The 19,878-nt window shown below is 36.7% G+C and overlaps 1 protein-coding gene and 1 pseudogene across 2 annotated transcripts in view; one reads left to right on the forward strand and one right to left on the reverse strand.

Annotated features, from left to right (window-relative positions):
- KLHL1 (kelch like family member 1) overlaps positions 1 to 19,878 on the reverse strand; it is a 563,316-nt gene that overhangs the window by 190,707 nt on the left and 352,731 nt on the right. The gene's annotated exons all lie outside the window — the stretch shown is intronic.
- LOC118845970 lies at positions 16,268 to 19,126 on the forward strand (annotated as a pseudogene).

Raw genomic sequence — 19,878 nt, forward strand, 5'->3', positions numbered from 1 at the left:
AGATTACAATCACCTCATCTTACAGATGCACAGATACTATAAGATTTGACCAAAGTAACACAGACAGAAAGTAGCAGCGGTCATCCTATTCTGAAAACCAGGTTCTTTTTGCTTCACCATGCTGTTAGTTTAATCTGAATGTTTTGTAAAACAAAGTGCAAGTACAAATGATTTCTGAGGTCTCTTCCAGATCTAAATGCTATAAACTTCTTATTAAGAATAGTAGCTATTGAGTCCAATGGAAATTACTTTACTAATGTCAGAAGCAAGGAAATCACTCTTTACAAACAATTGCTCACCATGTAGCTTGTCTCAGTAGAAGTATTTCAGAGAAACTGGATTCTAGCAGGACAGATCTGACTGACAGGAAAAGTGAGGCGCATGACATATGGAACTGACTGATAACTTTTCATTCAATTTTAAAAGCTTGGTCCAAACATGCTCCATTAATTTTTGCATTATTCATTTGTCCAATTTTAATTTTCAATAAATTATAATCTAATATTATATATCACCTGTCAATGCTATGAAGGTATTTAAATTAAATCTCAATGCAGGTGTTAAGTTTATTCAAATTTCCATTTTTCCTGAAATTCTAAACATTTCTTTTACAGTCACATAAAAAAAGACAAAGAAAAAGTATATAAAATTCAATCTCTAACCTTCCAATTCAACCATTTTTGACAGCCCTCAAAATCTGAAAAGTATGTTTTGTTGGCTGTATATTCTGGTAAGAATTTCATATTGGATTTTAATAAAATTTTGTCATGCATAGAGTTTCTGAAATTCTTCCCAGACGTCCAATTCCTGAATAAGCAACTGCATCTAATAGCTAAAATTTCCATACAATTTAAAATACATAAGGTCTTTTCAAGTCCTCCGGGAGTTCTACCAACATGTATTTCCAACCAAAAGACCGCAAGAATAAAAAAAAGATCCATAAAATAAAGTTAAATTATAAAACATGCATTTCTGACAAGGTTGGGTTGTTTGGGAAAAGAAAGTAAATATTGGTCTGTTGCTACTCTAGGGATCTCCTGCCAAAGTCAAATTTGCAGTTTTACAGGGCTCCTAAGGCTAAGCTTTGGGGGTCTGAGGAGTTGCATGTTACATTGAAAAAATACTTTGAAATGATGTGTTAACATGTGGAGTTCATGTTTAGTTTTGGGCACTACATTTTAAGCCCATTGAAAAGATGGAATATATCTAGAGAAGATGGACCAAGAAGGCAAGAGATCTGGAAACTTTCATATAACGAAAGATTTAGTTTTGAACACAGGAGACTTTTGAACAACTGGTAACTAGTAAGTGATTTTAAGTATTTGAAGAGCTATTTGAAGTGGAAGAGACATCACTCTTGGTCTCTACAACTATAGGAGGAGAAAACTATTCTCAAAATAAGATTTTTATCAACGGTCAAATGGACTATAACACAGAGTCATGAAACTTTGATTGATGGGAGAAATCCATGTCATTAAAAGTGAGAGTATAAACTGAATGAGCATCAGTGAGAAATGAAGGGATTCCTCCTTGGTTATTTTGTTTTGTATTAAGAAGATTGACTAGATCATACACTAGAAGATCCCTTCTAACTTTGAGATTCTATGATTCTTTTATTTGGTGTCTGGGGGAAAAGTTTAAAAATATGCTGAAGACAGTTAAAAACCCCATCCAGTAACTAGCCAATTGAAAGTGATTAAGCCAACATCACAAAGCTAAAAGTGAACCAGGCTTCTGGTAAAATAACCAACTAAAAGTAGACAGAGGCTATTCTCTCATTGTCATGTCACAACGAAAAAGTTACTACGAGTCAGTTGACTATAAAATTCTGCCATATTGGAGGATTTTTACGAAAACAATTTCATTTTGATGGTATGCATATTATACATTTTTTAAAAATAAATCAAGCATTTAGTTTGTTTTTAATCACCCAATTCTGAGCAGAGGAAATATCAGTGAAGTCCCCATTAAATCCTAAGCCTGTGACATAGTTGGATGACCTTATTGTACCTGCAATCCTTTTCCTAGAAATATTAAATTATATGAAGTTTCACATAGCACAAAAACAGAAAAACTCTGAAAATGAGACTGTGCGGTCACCAATATTCTGTGATTTTTTTTAGGTTCGTGATTTCTAATTGCTCCTAAAACAAATAAAAAAGGCATATGATATATTTAACTTTCTTCCCACCCCACCCCCAAGTATTCTGGACTTACACCGATTCTTTGATCTTAGGGACTAACCTCAAGTAAAACGAGTTTTCTTACCTACTCATTGTCTCAGTCTATATTCATTCCAGAAAAATCTCCTAGAATGTTCTTGGCTAAGTTTCCCCAAATGTTTGTAAAAAGATGTCCAGATTGCACACACACGGTACGTAAGGTAGCAAAAGGACATAGATACAAGATAGTCTTTGTTTTATCACATAGATAATGCATAGGATGCCAAGAACATTCTGATGAGGTTCTCCTTTTAAAAAGTCCTTAATAGTTGTCCCCCAGTATCATAGTAACTTAATATTTTCAAGAGTTATAGTGACCACTAGAGAATTGATTCTATTCAGGGAAAAAAAACAAACTGGGAGCTCCTGAATAAGCAATCATATTTCCATCAGACTCTTACTCTTTGGGAAATTCACTGGTTTTCCTCTCAAAGCAGGGTGCTGAGGAATTAATATATAATGAGTCTCATTTTTCAACAACGTTCTATATTTAGAAATCCCCATTTCTATGACAGGCATTCTTAACCTGGAATCCACAAACCTGTTTTATTTAATATTCTGATAACTCTGTTTCAATATAATTGATTTCCTTTGTAATTCCGTATATTTTATTTTTACATGGAATGAGGGTCTGATATATGTGCAGAACCTATTAGCTTTTTCTGCTGATTTGATTTCCTTGTTTGTAGAACCAAACCCCACCATACATGTTTTTAAAAACATTATATTGACAAGGGCTCCACGAACCTCACCAAATTCATAAAGAGGTCCACGACACAAAAAAATTTAAGAACCACTGATACAGAAGGTCTGAGTTATAAACCTTCATTCGTGGGAACTCCAAAATTTAGACATTTCTAAGACAAATGCTTCCCAGGAAATATTCCTCTCTGGCTAGAAGACTATAATTTAACATCACAATTTTTACAGAATTCAGGTTCCCCCCCTTCCACATAGGAATTGGAGTTCCAGAATACTGTCTCTTAACTATCATTCCTTGGGTCAAGCAGGCATCAACATGTCTACCTTATTTCTCCTATAGGAAAATCTACCAGTGCCCTCAATTTCTATTTGTTGAGTCTGGAAAGTTCATTGTCAGGAACTGTACAAGCACATGTCTACTTCTGCCAGGTGCTTCTACCTTAAGTTGTCATTAACTGCTCCAGGGAAGGGGGATTGGGAGAAGCTCCACATAGGCTCAGATTTCTCCCCCCACCCCAATGAAAGTCTTTTCCGCAACATGTGTGTTTCTTTCCCTATGTGGGGAGACAAAAAAGAAAACAGAGAAAGAGAGAGAGACAGAGACCGAGGGACAAGAGAGAGAGACAAGGGGGAGAGGTGCGGGGGGAGAGAGGGAGATAGGGAGATAGATGGAGAGGGAGAGAGAGAGAGAGAGAGAGAGAGAGAGGGAGGGCGGGCGAGCGCACATGCACTAGTGTAACCATTTTTCCGGACAAGACTTTGTTGGATTGGCAGCAATGCAGAGGAATTTGAATCCCTAAAGATCCTAGGACTGGTATTTCTTAACTGTAGGATCAGTGGTACAGGATGAAGTCTTCCCCCACAGAGGCAGTTTGAAAAATTATGAAGGAGAGAGAGGGGAGAGAAAACAATAGCAACATTCCCTTTCCCCTTACCCCCAAGTCAAGTGGAGGAGCTGCCATGAGTTTAGCAAGTTCCTGCAGCTCTGGGTAGATTGTAGAGGTGAAAGCTAAAGCAAGGAAATATAACATTATTTATTTATTTTTATTGTGGTTGTTAACTTAAGGGACTGGACCGCTAAGGGGGAGAAAAAACAAAAAGAAAAAAAATGAATATGATACAGAAATGTGAAGGAACATGCAGTCCTCATTCCCTTCAGCCTTACTTCAGTGGGTGTGGCTGACACCCATTTCATGGTTAACTCTATCCTGTGCATTTCCTTGTATAATTTTGTTAAAGGCATTTAAGAGCTGGAGAGCTCTTGCTTCAGGGCTGGGACACAAATCTCTCAGTACATTGTAAAAAGTGTTCTTTCTCTGGGGAATGTGTGTGAGGAGGGACGTGGCAATAATCATGAGCCACTCACGTATATCCACGGGCAAAATTACTACGAACCCGGGCATTTCAATATCTGTCACATCAAAACATGGGTTTGATCTGTTGTGACATCTGGACTTCCACTAGTATCACCACTCACTTTTATGAACCACAGAATGGCCTAAGAATGTTTCGGATTTCAATATACCGTCTCAGTAAAATGGCCGCAACTCAGAAAAAAAGATTAATGTGCTAGGTTTCTGCGTCTCCCATCCGTGTGAGAACCCATTGTGACAACTGACCATTAAATAAATAAATATATGTGTGTATATGTATCTATGTGTGTATATGTATAGGCATACACACCATTATACACATATATGTATATACACATGTGTATATACACACGCGTGTGTGCACACTATTTATATCTATTTTTTTTGCATATCTGTTTATTAACTTGGGGGAAAAGTGATTTCACTTCCTGAATTAACAGCTTTTTGTTTGTTTGTTTTGAGTTTTTTCTACAGAGCCTTCTTCAGTTACACAAGAGATGATGCAACATGACCTTGTTTAGTACAGGGGCCCTGTCAAGATCACAGTACCTAGGAAATAGCTCCAGGCTAATCTACAGGAATCCTAGACTCAGGCATTCTGTGCTAATCGAATGTTCAGCTCATCTGGCGGAAAAATTGCAACTTCATAAAATGTCTCTGAAGAAGAAACATACTGGTTCTATGCTTCTGTGACCTCTATCAATTCAACTAAATTCTGATGAATTGTCAAATGAAAAATTGTTTTGTACACACCTGAAAAATATACCAGGAATATATCATTCTACATTCAATGTGGAAACATTTTCAAATTTTAAAATACAGGCAACAGTTTTTTTTTATTATTTTAAATAAATACCTAGGAAAATAATTTTTCCTAAAAACAATCTCTCCCACTTTTTGAGATCTATGTTGTTTAAATAATGTGATTGATAAATCATTTAAATAATGACTTCATTATTAAATCATTTAAATAATAAGATTGATTATGTATTTCAAGTGAAAGTCAACATAGCCTTATGGATAGAGGGGTGGCTTTGGAGTCAAGAAGACCTGGGTTTCAATTACTAGCTCTATGACCACAGTCAAGTCACAAAAGAACCTCTCTAGGACTAGAAGTTACAAAAGAGTTGCCAGTTGGTATCAGTGAAGGAAGTATCCATATCAAAAGTCCACACAAAGATGAAATCATAGGTCTAGATCAGGGGTGGGGAATCTGTGGCCTCAAGGCCACATATGGCCCTCTATTCCCTTAAGGGCTGCACTTGAGGACCTGGAAGGCTTCATGTGGCCTCAAGGCCACAGATTCCCCACCCCTGGTCTAGATGAATACACAGATATAATACATACACAACACACACACACCCATATGTCCATGCATTTGTATCTCTGCAATATACACATATGGTATATATTTCAAAGGTAATATGTAATATTTATAGATACATTAACCAACTCTTACATTCACAAAAAGTATTAATAAAATTATATGAAGGTCCAATGATTTATAACAGAACATTCTGGCAGCTTAAAAAATCAAAAAAAATATTAAAATTGTGTTAGAGAAAAAGATTTTTAAAAATAATTCAGTAAATATAAATGACTAGTGCTCCTGACCTTGTTTTGGGGCAAGTATTTCACCACACTCCATATTCCCAGCCCCAAAAATTTCACTTCAATTAAGGTGTCTCCAAACAATCAAATACTTATATTATTTTGAGAAGCATAACTTAGAAAAGATGAATAGCAAATGAACATAATCATGCTTTGTTACAAATTTAGGTACAAAAAATGTTTTAAGGAACAGATTCATCTCCCCTGTCCCTTGCCATAGCATTTTAGGAATGATTTTGATGATCAGGAAAATAGGGAAGTTGGAGGCAGAAAAGCATTTGAGCAAGACATTATTTCATGTGAAAGATTTGATTAATGTCAAAAGGACAGAGACATGAATACTATTTGTTTAAGAGGAGATGGCAGTCACTTCTCCTGAAGGGAGGTCAACAGTAAATTCACCAGAGAGGTGAAATATAGATTCATATTGCAAATTATTAGTCAGGCCACAACCAGGGTTTTATTTTCTATTCTAGTCCTGTCTATCCATCAAATCCTTATTCACTTATACCGCAGGCACAGGAACACACAGTTTCAATATTAAGGTTAATATATATAAACAACACACATACATCTATACATATATGAAAGTAGGAAAGGCAATAGAGTACAGGTCATTCGAGAATTGCATTTTCTATTTTCATAGTGTATAATATTATAAATGAATACTCATTGAAACCAGATGTCAGGTGCTCCCCCTTCTCCATTAAATATTCACTGCTACCTAAGCCCTGACCTGAAATATGCCACCCTTATATCTAAACTTCTTTTGAAAATAATTTGGCACTTATGCTGAATTGCAGCAAATTGGATAGTTGTTTAATGGCGTGGAAAACTCCCACAGTTGACTGAATAGACTAACAAATTCATTATTATTTATGACTCTATCCCCAGGTTTTTGTAGGTCAACTTGGAGAATTCACTAACTGTGCTGCTTTTTCAACTTAGCAGACAAGTTCATAAGACATTTTGAAGTCAAAGAAAATCATAGAGCTAGAACAAATCTTGAGAGATTCTGATGTCTAATTCAATATCTCCAAGTAGGATCATGCCTGACTTTATTTTATACTGAACGGTAACCAGTTCTTGTTATCTAACAAGTCAACTTGATTCAATTCATCAGCACCTGTGATGGAGCCTACACTTGACTATGAGAATATATGATATGTATGTAAAAATAAATATTAAAATAATAAACTGTAATTGTTTGAGAGAAGTGAAGGCATAATACTGTGTTATGTTTTAGGTGAAAGAGATGATTATTACGGGATCAGGTATTTGAGCTGAGGTTTAAAGGATGGGTAGAAATTCAACAAGCAGAGAGAAAATAAATGTATTAGAAATATAGGGAACAGAATGAACAAAGGAACAGAGGGATAGATAAGGACAAAGTACACACACATACAAACACATACACATATATACAGTGAGTTGCCTAGTTTGGCTGGGGCACAGAGCACATAAATTAACAAGAAATCTTTATTAAGTATTTATATGCACACTACTGGACTTAGGATACAAAAAAAATGAGGGAAAAAACAGCGTAGCTGTTGCTCTGAAGATGTCCACATTCTGATGGTAAAACAACATGCAAATAAGTGTGTACATGTAAGATACATACTGTATAAATGGAAGTTTACTCAGAGGGAAGAGAAGAGTAGGAATGGTCCAAGGAAGGCATCATCTAACGCAATAGCCTGTACAGCTACAAGATTTGAAAAAAGTCAGAGAAGCTAAGATTTGGAGGTCAGGAGACAGAGAATTTCAGGTATAGGAAATGGTCAGTACAAATTCAGAATTAGAAGATGCAGTGCCATGGGTGAAGAAGAGAAAGTAAGTCACTGTGGCTAGGCTGTTGGGTATGTGGAAGGAAATAAAGTGTAAGAAGACTGGAAAGGTAGGAAAGAGAAATGAGATCTTTATCAGAGAAAACCTGGTGCAAAGATTTTTCAGTTATATGGATGGGGGGTATAATTCATGACCAAACAAGGGGGGAAAGGACCATAAGGTTAGAAGAGAAGCTGTTAACTGGGAAAAAAAGAGTCCTTGCAGCAAGTTTTTTTTCCTGATAAGGGAATCATTTCCAAGATATATAGATAACAGATTCAAATAAAAAAAAAATAAGAGCCATTATACTTTTAACAAATGGTCTAAGAATAAGAACAGATAGTTCTCAGGGAAGAAACCCAGGTTATCTATAGTTATATGGGGGCAAGGGGAGTTCAAAACAATAATAATTAGAGAAATGAAAATTTTAAAAAATCTGGTGTTCCACCTCACACCCATTACATTGGCAACAATGAAAAAAGGAGTAACAAATATTGGAAGGAAAACAGGTGAAATGTTGCACTATTAGGCCTGTAAATGGATAGAAGCATTCTGGAAAGCAGCTTGGAATTATACACAAAAATTTTAAAAGGAATACATGGTTAAGGCCACTGCTAGGCCCATACCCAAAGGAGGTTAAAGGAAGAGAAAAAGGTCTTTTATGTATAAAAATATTTATAATATTACTTTAAGGTGACAAAACCAAATAGAAACTAAGGAGTTGCTTACCAGTCAGGTGATGGTTGAACAAATTGTGATCTGTAAATGTTATAGAATATTATTGTTCTATAAGAATTAAGGAAATAGATGATTTAAAAAAAAACATAGAACAACTTGTATAAACTGATGCAGAGTGAAGTAATCAGAACCAGAAGAATAATTTGTATTACAACATCAATATTACAAAACCAAACTATTTTGATGACTTTTATAAACTAACAAAAGAATGAAATAATCAGAATCAGGAAAACAATTTATACAATAACAACAACACTGCAAAGACAAATAATATTGAAAGCCTTAAGAACTTTGAACAACAGAATTGCCATCCATAATTTCAAAGGACCTGTGACAAAGCACCTTGACAGGGTGTATCAGCAAGGCAATAATCACAACATCAGCGATAATTGTGAATATGCCTGTATAGTTCTGTCTAGCAAAATATAAGAGGCTCTCCATATAGAAGGTAGAAGAACTAAAACATTTATTCAGACACCAGAGGACCAAATCCCAAAACTGATAAATCCATACCATCCAAGCAGCAACCAACTACCCAAACCAGTAAGCCCACTTCATCATAACAGCAAGGAACTTAAAACACAATATCACAGCATGGAGCCTCCCCATCCCATGAGCCTTCCTCCCGCCCTGAGGGGACCTTGCCACAAACACACTCACAGCAAGCTGCCTGCCCCCTCTCTTTCCCTCAGCTCTAACTGCTCTGAGCATTTCCATCTCCACCCTCCTTGTTTCTCTCCTTCAGCAAGCTCCTCCCACCACATGTTACTTAGGCTTCCTGTGACATAAGCAGGTCACATGAGCCTATTGATAGGTGGGAAAGATCTTCAAATTTACATGACCATTACACAGGATTGATGGATTAAGGATACAGACGAGACATGATTTTTTGTTTTAAGCACAGTTAATGAGTGAATTTGACTCTGCATATTTGTTACAAGATATTTGTTTTTCATTCTTTTTTTTCCCAATAAGGTGGGGGTGGGGAGAGAGAGAAAAGGGATTTCTGTTAAACTCTAAAAAAAAGGTAGAAAAGGGACAGGTTATGAAGGGATTTAAATAGAAAATAAGAGCATTTTATATTTGATCCTAGAGGTAACAGGGAGTCACTAAAGTTTATGGAGATGAATGGGATTCACAATTTGATATTTTTTTGGAAAAGAAAAAAATACTTAGCTAATTGGAAGATAGATTGGAATAAAGAGGTACTTAAATCAGGGAGACCACTGAGAAGGCTATTGCACAATAAGTCCAGGCCAGAAGTGATGAGGACCTACCTGTACAAAGGTGGTGGCTGTACTGTCTCCTCCAATGGAATGTGAGTTTCCTGAGGGCAGGGACTGTGTTTTAGCCTTCCTTTGTGTCCTCAGTGCTTAGTACCATATCTGGCAGATAGTATGCCTTGAATGAATGCTTGTTGACTAAATGACTGGTAAGCAAAAATGACAAGATCTGGCAAAAGATTGGATATATGAGGTATACAAGATGAGAAATGAGGATCAAGGTTTTAAGCCTGGGTGTACAGACAGTAATTAAGTCAACTGCAAGTCATGCCATCATTTTCCTGATGCCATGGTCCTCAAGGTTGAAAGACAGCTCCAAAAGACTCATGATGGAAAAAGCTATCCACATCCAGAGAAAGAATTATGGAATCTGAATGCGGATTGAAGCAAACTATTTGCTCTCTTTTCTTTTTCTCTTCTTTTTTGGTTTTGTTTCTTCTTTCTCATGATTCATTCCATTTGTTATAATTCTTCTTTACAACTTGACTGCTGTGTAAATAAGTTTAATATGAAGGTATATGTAGAACCTATATTGGATTACATGCTGTCTTGAGGGGGAAGGGGAAGGAGAGGAATGGGGAGAAAATTTGGAACTCAAAAACTTGTGGAACTGAGTGTTGTAAACTAAAAATAAAAAACAAAACAAAACCAAAAAAAAAGACAAAGACAACCTGTGAGTAGACTGAGATGCTTGAATGGGGACCCAGCTAGTTGGGTAACTCAGCTCATCCTCGCTCTCTCCCTTTCCTTCTCCTTCTCCTCTCCAAAAGGAGGCAAATTTTGATGGCCAGAAGCTGTCCACTTAACTTGGGGTTTATTGGGTAGATCTTTGTTTCTTTGTCTGTCTCTGTCTCTCTCTCCTTAAACTCAATTCACTCTGAATCTCATAGATTGGTCCACTCAAGCTACACTTAATGGCTGTATTTTGGACCCTCCTGGCTTAGAGCGAATGGCTTAGAGTAACTATTTCTCTTTGGAACAGCAATCCTGAGGGTCTTCCCCTCCCTGCTTGATTTTTTTTTCCTTTTTCTAATTAAAGGGGCCATTCCTTGATTCACTTCTTAAAGAGGCCTATTGACTGAATAGGCATTACCTCACTCTAAGTGAGTATCTGAAAAGGCCTCAGCCTAAAAGGGCCAGGTCTCCAATTACATCCTGGGCCATCTCTAGCCATCCTGATGAATATCTGGTCACTGGACCCACATGACTCTGGAGGAGAAAGTGAGGCTGGTGACCTTGCACAGCCCTCCTTCACTGAAATCAAAATCAACTGGAAGTCACGTCATTATCTCCCTGATACCATGATCTTTTGGAAAATGAAGGACAAACACAACACAAGATAAATTGGGAAAAGAAGTAGTTTGAGGGTAACTTTTTTTCCTTTTGTACATATTGAGTTTGAGATTCCTGTAGGGCATCAGATTTAAGCAGGCCATAAAACACTTGCCAAATTGTCATTGGATTTCAGGAGAGAGATTAGATCCATCTGCCTTGCCACCCCTCACCCTTGTCTCCATTCTAAAAAACACAAACAAACAAAAAACAAAATAAAACAAACAAAAACCTTTCTCAATCTAACTTGGTGTAGTAAAATGTCACAATGTTCTTCACAGTCTTTCAGTCAAGATTATGCTGCACCAGTATTTGTTGGTTGAAGGTCTAACTCAAAAAAGTAACGAATGATGATTAAAAAAATAATGTGGGGAGAACAAAAGTAGTAGTAACTAAGATAAACAAGATGGGCTTCAAAAGAGTAAGTGGCATCTGAGCTGGGCTGTGGAGGAAGATTATGTTTCTGATAAGTGGTAAGGAGGGGGGAGTTAGAGAAGTGAAGAATGGAATTTCTGAGGGTTTCAGGGAAATGACACAGTCAGCAACTATATGTTATGAAGATTTGTTTAGAAAGTTGTGTAGAAAATCCAGGATTTGACCAAAATTGGTATTTACTCCACTGATGCAGAGTGCAAACACATGGAACGGTCTCATCCTGAGGATTTCTTGACCTAGCTATTCTATACATTCTCCATGATAGACACATTGAATACACAAGAGGGCTTTCTCTGATTTGTTGTTGTCATTAACATTCGCAGGGCATTTACTTTACTCATAGGTTTATCATTCTAACTACAAACATCCCTTTCTTGGTCACAAGTATTCTTGATAGTATCTTCTATGACCCATCTAAAGTTCACATCTTGTGTTGCTAACATGCTAATATCTATTTACATGCCCATCATGAAGTGTTCTACCATGCTTTGGATTACTGATAATTTTGATTTATCTCAGACTGTTATATTTTTAAATATACTATGCTAAATATATTATGTTGAAAACTTGAAAAAAATCACTTAAAACTATTCAATCCATGGAGTCAGATAGCTTTTCCACTGACAATTTTCAAATTATTTCAGAATGACCTATTCCATTTTGTGGTATGATGCAGGATTTTTTTTCTTCCACTTTTTTTCAAAGGGTAGGAGAAAGAAAGTTTACCCACCATCCTCTGGCTAGTCATTAATGCTGAACTTGCTCTTCTCTAGGGGGTATTTTCTTTCTGTTTTCAGAAGTATTAAAATGATATACTGCTTTATTTGTCTAAGTGTTGGAAATTAAAATCTCAATAACAGTAATTTCTGCACATTGGTGATAAAACTAAATTCACTTGAGATTTTTTCACACTGTCAGAGTTTTGCTTCCTTTTCTCTTAGGGAATTTTTTAATTATGAAGCAATTTCAAAGTAATTTCTAAAGTGCTTCTTTATAATTTAAAAATAGTCATTCTTTCTGTCTATTAAAATATGAATGATAAACGATGTGAAAAACGAACCTTTCTGAGAAAAGTAAAGTAAGTGGCTTCAACACAGAGTCTACCAAGTATTTCAAGCAATGACCAAAAATAAGAAATTTTGATATATTCTTAAAGAATCTTTCAGGATATTTAATTGTGAATGGAGGGCATTTTATTGCTTGGGTTTTTACAAATTCATACTACAGGTGCAAAATAAGGGGATATTTGACTAGTCAGATTGTTGAAAATTTCATTTATAATTTTATTGGTAGTTGCATATGTTTTTTTAGTAAAATAAAATAAGAAAGAAAAAAAGAAAAAAAACTTCATTTACTATGTAAATATAAAATTGAATTTCATAGACATTTCAAGGAACCCAAGAAATTAATTTTGATTTTCTAGGTTTAATATTTATGGGTGATGACAAGATCAAGGATTTAATGCATCACTGTCTGTGATTTGTGTAAGGTTAAAGTAAAGAATATGGAGTTTAGGAGGCTAATGAACAGGGAATCAAGGCTGTCTGAAAGAAAACAAACATGTAAGTTGAAGTCTTGGAATAAGCTGTAAAGCAGGGATGGGGGTGGAAAGAAATACTGTGGGACCAAGTATTGAACTCTTTGAGAAAGGAGGGATAATGACCTGGGGCCAAGTACATAAATCACTAAGATTAAGATCCAGTAAAATATCTGAATGGGGCAAACCTCCAAGAAGGAGAGGGCCTAGAAGGGGTTATGATGAGCAATCGGACTGTAAGCTTCCATTTTTTTTTAACCAATATGTTTTAGAAAACTATTTCAAAAAGATTCACAGTGAAGGAAAACAAATTTATAATATAGTACTGAGGATAAAAAAGTCAAATGATTTTTTAAAATTTTATTTTAGAATAAAGTAGATTCAAGTGTCCCTGTAGTCAGAGTAGAGAACCAATAGGGAAGAGAAGAATTAAAGATTCATGAGAGTGAAGATATGACTGCTAGAAAAGGTTGGAAGAAGTAAGTGGAAATGTCCTTATTGGGCTGGTACTAGTCATTGCCTATAGTGGGCCCAGACTACTTTCTGCAAGAGGCCTTTCCCAGTATCCCCAGGGGCTTGTTCCTTTCCTTTCATCTAATCTCTCTAGATAATATCTTTATACATTCATTTATTTTTTTTAATTTTGGACATTCACTTCGATAAGTTTTAAATTTTCTCTGCCTCCCTTCCCTCCCCCCTCCACAAGATAGCATGCAATCCGATATAGGCTCTACATATACATTCTTATTAAACATATTTGCACATTAGTCGTGTTGTATAGAAGAATTAGAATGAATGGAAGTAACCATGAGAAAGAAAAACAAAACGAAACAATAAAAGAAAGGAAAATAGTATGCTTCCATCTGCATTCAGACTCCACATTTCTTTCTCTAGAAGTGGATGGCATTTTCTATCATGAGTCTTTTGGACTGTTTTAAGTCCTTGCATTGCTGAGAAGAGCAAAGTCTACCAAAGTCAGTCATTGCACAATGTGGCTGTTATTGTGTACAACATTCTACCGGTTCTGCTCACTTCATTCTGCATCAGTTCATATAAGTCTTTCCAGGTTTTTCTAAAGTACACCTGTTCATCATTTCTTATAGCACAACAGTATTCTATTACATTCGTATACCACAACTTGTTCAGCCATTCCCCAATTGATGGATTCCCTCCACCACAGGAAGAGCAGTTATAAATATTTTTGTACATGTGGGTCCTTTTCCCATGCGTATGATCTCTTTGGGACATAGCCCTAGAATTGGTATTGCTGGGTCAAAAGGTATGTACATTTTTATAGCCCTTTGGCCATAGTTCCTAATTGCTCTCCAGAATGGTTAAATCATTTTACAATTCTACCAATAATGAATTAGTGTTCCAATTTCCCACATCTTTTCCAACATTTATAGTTTTCCTGTTTTGTCATGTTAACCAATCTGATAGGTATGATATGGTACCTAAGAGTTGTTTTGATTGGCATTTCTCTAATCAATAGTGATTGAGAGCATTTTTCATATGACTATAGATAGCTTTAATTTCTTCCTCTGAAAGCTGCCTGTTCATATCCTTTGACCATTTATCAATTAGGGAACGACTTGTATTCTTAAAACTTTGATGCAGTTTTCTATATATTTTTGAAATGAGGTCTTTATCAGAGACACTGGTTGTAAAAATTCCCGATATTCTGCTTCCCTCCTCATCTTGGCTGCATTGGCTTTGTTTATGCAAATACATTTCAACTTAATGTAATCAAAATTATCCATCTTGCATTTCATAATGTTCTCTATCTCTTTTTTGGTCATAAATTCCTCTGTTCTCCATAAATCTGACAAGTAAACTATTCCTTGCTCTCCTAATTTGCTTATAGTATCAGCCTTTATATCAAAATCATGTACCCATTTGGACTTTCTTTTGATATATAGTATAAAATGTCGGTCTATGCCCAATTTCTGCCATACTATTTTCTAGGTTTCCCAGCAGTTTTTGTCAAATAGCAAGTTCTTATCCCAGAACCTGGAGTCTTTGGGTTTATCACACAGTAGATTACTATAGTCACTGACTACTGTGTCTTGTGTTCCCTAACCTATTCCATTGATCCACCACTCTATTTCTTAGCCAGTACCAAATAGTTTTGATGATTGCTGATTCATAATACAATTTAAGATCTGGTATGGCTTGGCCACCTTCCTTGGCATTGATAATATTTTGTTTTTACTTAGTTAATCATGTTATCTCCTTCATCATACTATAAATTTCTTTAGTGTAGGGGTTTTCTTTGTACTCCTAGTAGTCAGCACAGTGCCTGGCACCTAAGTAATTAATAAACGCTTGATCATTTACTGATTGATCCTGGATACATATACTTTCAACTAAACAACAATAACAAAACTGTTTAGCTCCAACTCAGTTCAATTTAATAAAGGCTGCCTTTTGTGACCTTGAAAAAAATCAAGTTTGATGGCGAGTATTAGAAAATCTTTTTTAGACTATGCCTCCCTATTATCCAGTCTGAACCAATAGGGACTACTCTAGTGGTCCTGCTTTAATAGGCTGGGAAGCTTTGCACTGCTCTGTTTCCTGTCTGGGCCTTTTTATCGCTAGGTTGCCTAAGGAGTGATCCCTAGATAATGTCCTCCAGAAACAGGCTTGCCATATTCATACTGAACTTAGTGTGGTACCCCATAGACATAGCCCACTGCTGCTCAGAACTCCTGAGCTCAGGTGATGCACCAGCCTCTGCCTTCCTGCTCCCTGGGATCACAGGTGCACACCAACAGGCCCAGCAGGGATACTGCTTCTTCAATTCATAGAAGAAAATTTAACAGAAAAGATGATACTAAGAAATCAAATGATGATACTAAGAAATCAAATGTGTGCTTCTAAATAGACATGAAGCATTCTCTAACCTTCTAGGAAACACCTCCCTCCATAGTCTTAGAATGACTTTATAACTAGCTACCAGAGGCAGCAAAGAATGAGCAGGCCCCTCTTCTCTGAGTTGAGAGCAATTTGTTGTTGTACTTCTGCCAGTAGCTATTCTCATCTCCTAATTCAAACTCATTTATTTTTCCCCCTCTGGGGTTCTTTTAATGTCTTGCTTCTTTGAGTTTTGTAGCTAATGAAGAAAGAGCTCAGGTATTTTATTCAGCACAATATTTTTCAGCCTGCGAACTTGTTCATTTTAACTCTTGCAGAGGAATTTGAAATACTAGGAACTTAACTTATGTAGATCCTTATGCCCTCAAAGTCCTGCCTCTCTTACAATTTCTTGGGATTTTCAGTATCAGACATAAAATATTTCCTGACCTGACCAAAATTGATTCAGCTGATGTGTTCTTTTTACTTGAAATTACAGATAACACTTTTATAACATCAGTTCCTGTGAATGATTTCCAAGGGCTGTGCAATCAGACCTTAACCTTGAAAATCTATACTAATGGCTAATGGCTTTACCTGTGTCCAAGGACATGCCTTTAATGGGACAAAGTTGGATGCCGTTTACTTAAACAAAAACAAATATCTGACTGTCATTGATGAAGATGCTTTTTGGAGGAACATACAGTGTACCTATCCTGTACACCAGTATCACTGCAGTTACGTCAAAGTAACTGGACACAGAGACTCCCCTTGCTCTTATCTATATCATCATAGTCCTGATTATGAACATCATTGCTTTTATCTTCATAGCACAGGCCTGCTATGTAAAAATTTACATTGCTGTCTGAAGTCCACCTAAGGGTCCAAAGCATCTGAAAGAACCAATACCAAGAAATACTTGGACTCTTAAGAAGATTCCCTTTCGTTTGAATTTCCTTTACCTGACATAGACTGACTTTTCCTATCCAAGTCAATGCTGTGCTTTCAAGAATAGAAAGAAAATCAAAGGGATCCTTGAGTCCCTAATGTGCAACCAGAGCAGCATTCAGAGCTTGTGTCAGAAGAAATCTGTCAATGCCTTGAATGGTCTCTTCTACCAGGACTATCCAGAGGAACAGAACCACACAAAGGCAGTGCATGAGGAGACTCCACACTACAGGATTTCACACAGCAACTAACCATTATAATGTCTTCTTTGAAGAGCAGGAGGATAAGAATATTGGATTTGGCCAAGAACTTAAAAATCCTCAAGAATGATTATATAGGCATTTGATAGCAATTATGACTGTTCTGTGTGTGGAGACAATGAAGATCTGGCATGCTCCCCAGAGGCAAATGAATTCAACCCCTGTGAAGATATAATGCGATACAAGTTTCTTAGAATTATAGTGTGGTTTGTCAACCTGCTAGCTCTCCTTGGCAATTTCTTCATCCTGTTTATTATCCTCACCAGCCATTACAAACTTACCATCCCAAGTGTTCTCATATGTAACTTGGCCTTTGCTGACTTCTGTTTGGGGATCTACGTGTTCCTTATTGCTTCTATTAACTTCAATATCCTCTCTGAGTACTACAACTATGCCATCAATTGGCAGACTGACTCTGGTTGCATCACAGCTAGATTTTTCACTGTTTTTGCCAGTGAGCCTTCTGTGTACACATAGATAGTCATCATATTGAAGCGCTGGTATCCCATCATTTTTGCCAGGTACCTGGAGAGGAAGACCCAACTACAGCATGCATATGTGATCATGTTAGGTGAGTTGGTTTGCTCTTTCCTTCTAGCCCTGCTTCCATTGGTGGGGATCAGCAGTTATGTCAAAGTTAGTATCTGGATCCCCATGGACACAGGCACTCCCCTTGATCTTATGTATATCATTGTAGTCCTGATTCTGAATATCATCACTTTTATCATCATCTGTGCCTGCTACATAAAAATTTACATTACTGTCTGAAATCCCCAGTACAGCCCAGGAGACAAAGATGCCAAAATTGCTGAGAGGATGGCTGTCCTGATCTTCACTGATTTCATGTGCATGGAGCCGATTTCCTTCCATGCTTTGTCAGCTGTTATAAGCAAGCCTCTCATCACCATTAGTAACTCAAAAATCCTACTGGTCCTTTTCTATCTGCTTAACCCCTGTGCCAATCCATTTTTCTACAAGATCTTTACCCGAGATGCTTTCATTCTACTGAGTAAGTTTGGTATTTGTAAGCACCAGGCTCAAGCATACCAAGGGCAGACAATCTCTTTAAAAAATAGCATTGGTATTAATGGTCAGAAAGGTTGTTAGGGAGCAGGGAAGGATCTTTGCCAATGTGCAGGTTGACTATGAACTATTTGAAAACTCATCTGGCCAAAGGCAAGCAGAACCAACTCAAGGTAAACTGCAAACTAACAATTTTATAAGCTCATCCTCATACTCTAAAACATCTCAAAATGGTAACCTGATTGACAGAATCCTGATTTCCTAATTGAAGTATTCTAACACTGGGCCAAACATTTTCCCCCCTCCCTTCTGTTCCTGCATTTTTACAATGAATAAATACATTTTGCACATGAATGGTTTTAACCTAATCTCTCCCCATAAGATATCACCCTTAAGAGAACAAGGAAGTATTACCATGACTAAGATTGCATCTCAAAACTTAGGTGATAGCAGAATGATCCATCCTCTCTGGAAGATTTCCCAATTAATTTGTTCCACAAACAAGTCTAAAAGACAAAGTTCTCTAAGGGGAGGTACAACAAAAGTTAGTAGGACTTTGACAGTGGAGATCCTCCCTCTTCCGATGCCACCTGTAGTGACATGGAGTCTGCATTTGGATATTCTCCAATGCCTTAGCAGATGCCACCCATTTCATCATATACACCTTTCAGCTGCTTTAGCTATCTAGTGCTTGGTACTGCCACAAAGAACTGAAGCTGACTTGAACCTAAAGTAAAAAAAAAAAAAAGACTGAAGAGAGTGGCTATTTTGAGCAATGAATAACAGGATGGGAATGGGGTTGTGAGGGAAAATCTTTTTCAAGATTTTTTTTTTCTGACTCTAGATGCTCCTTGAAACCACTTCCAGCAGTCACCTCTACAAGGGCCTACCAGGGATCCAATCATTTTGTGTTGCCCAGAAAGATATACAGACTTGTTTCTATGACTTAAAGCCTATATTCTTGATGAATACCTTAGTATAAAAGAATGGAATTGTAGAAATCATATCTGGTTAGCAACAAAGGTCTGTTATGGTACTCACAAAAGCACCATTTTGGCCCACTAAGTAATTTTCCTTATATATTACTACTATGAAAAGCTTTTTCAAGTTTCTAAAAGATAAAGTTCACTTGATTTTACCAATGCTATCTCTCCTTAGCCCTGACTTCTTTCTTACTGTTTCTCCTTTCCCTAGACTATGGGAATATAAAATATTTGTTTTCTGAAACAGTCAAGAGAGCTGAGTTCTAATCCTGACCCTACCACTCTCAGGCTATGTGACCTTAGGAAAATCCTTTAATCCTTTCTGACCCATAGTTTCCTTTCCAGCTCTACGACTCTATGATAGGGTTTCCACAGATACCTTTTTCCATGAGATCCATACAAAAAAGAAAATGGAAAGGAAAAGGAGGGACTATCACATTTCCTTTAGATCTAATCTCTATTTTTCAGAACTTTGGGCAAGAGAATATAGCATTCCTACCACTCCTTAGCCGCAGGGCTCTTAAGATTACTAAACTAGATAGGGAAGATTCAATGATGAATTGGGTCGAATCTGAACTGTTAAACTGTCATCTAGGCGATACAAAATAATTTCTTCTATTATTGTTAAGACAAAAAAAATGCTACAAACCTTTTGGGCCTGAATTACTCATATATTTGAATAATGTGCATTGAAAAGGATAGTGGTAGATGAGAGTAATTCACTACCCACCTTACCTCCAGCCCCAGTCCA

The sequence above is a fragment of the Trichosurus vulpecula genome, chromosome 4 (assembly GCF_011100635.1).
Source record: "Trichosurus vulpecula isolate mTriVul1 chromosome 4, mTriVul1.pri, whole genome shotgun sequence".
Lineage (NCBI taxonomy): Eukaryota > Metazoa > Chordata > Mammalia > Diprotodontia > Phalangeridae > Trichosurus > Trichosurus vulpecula.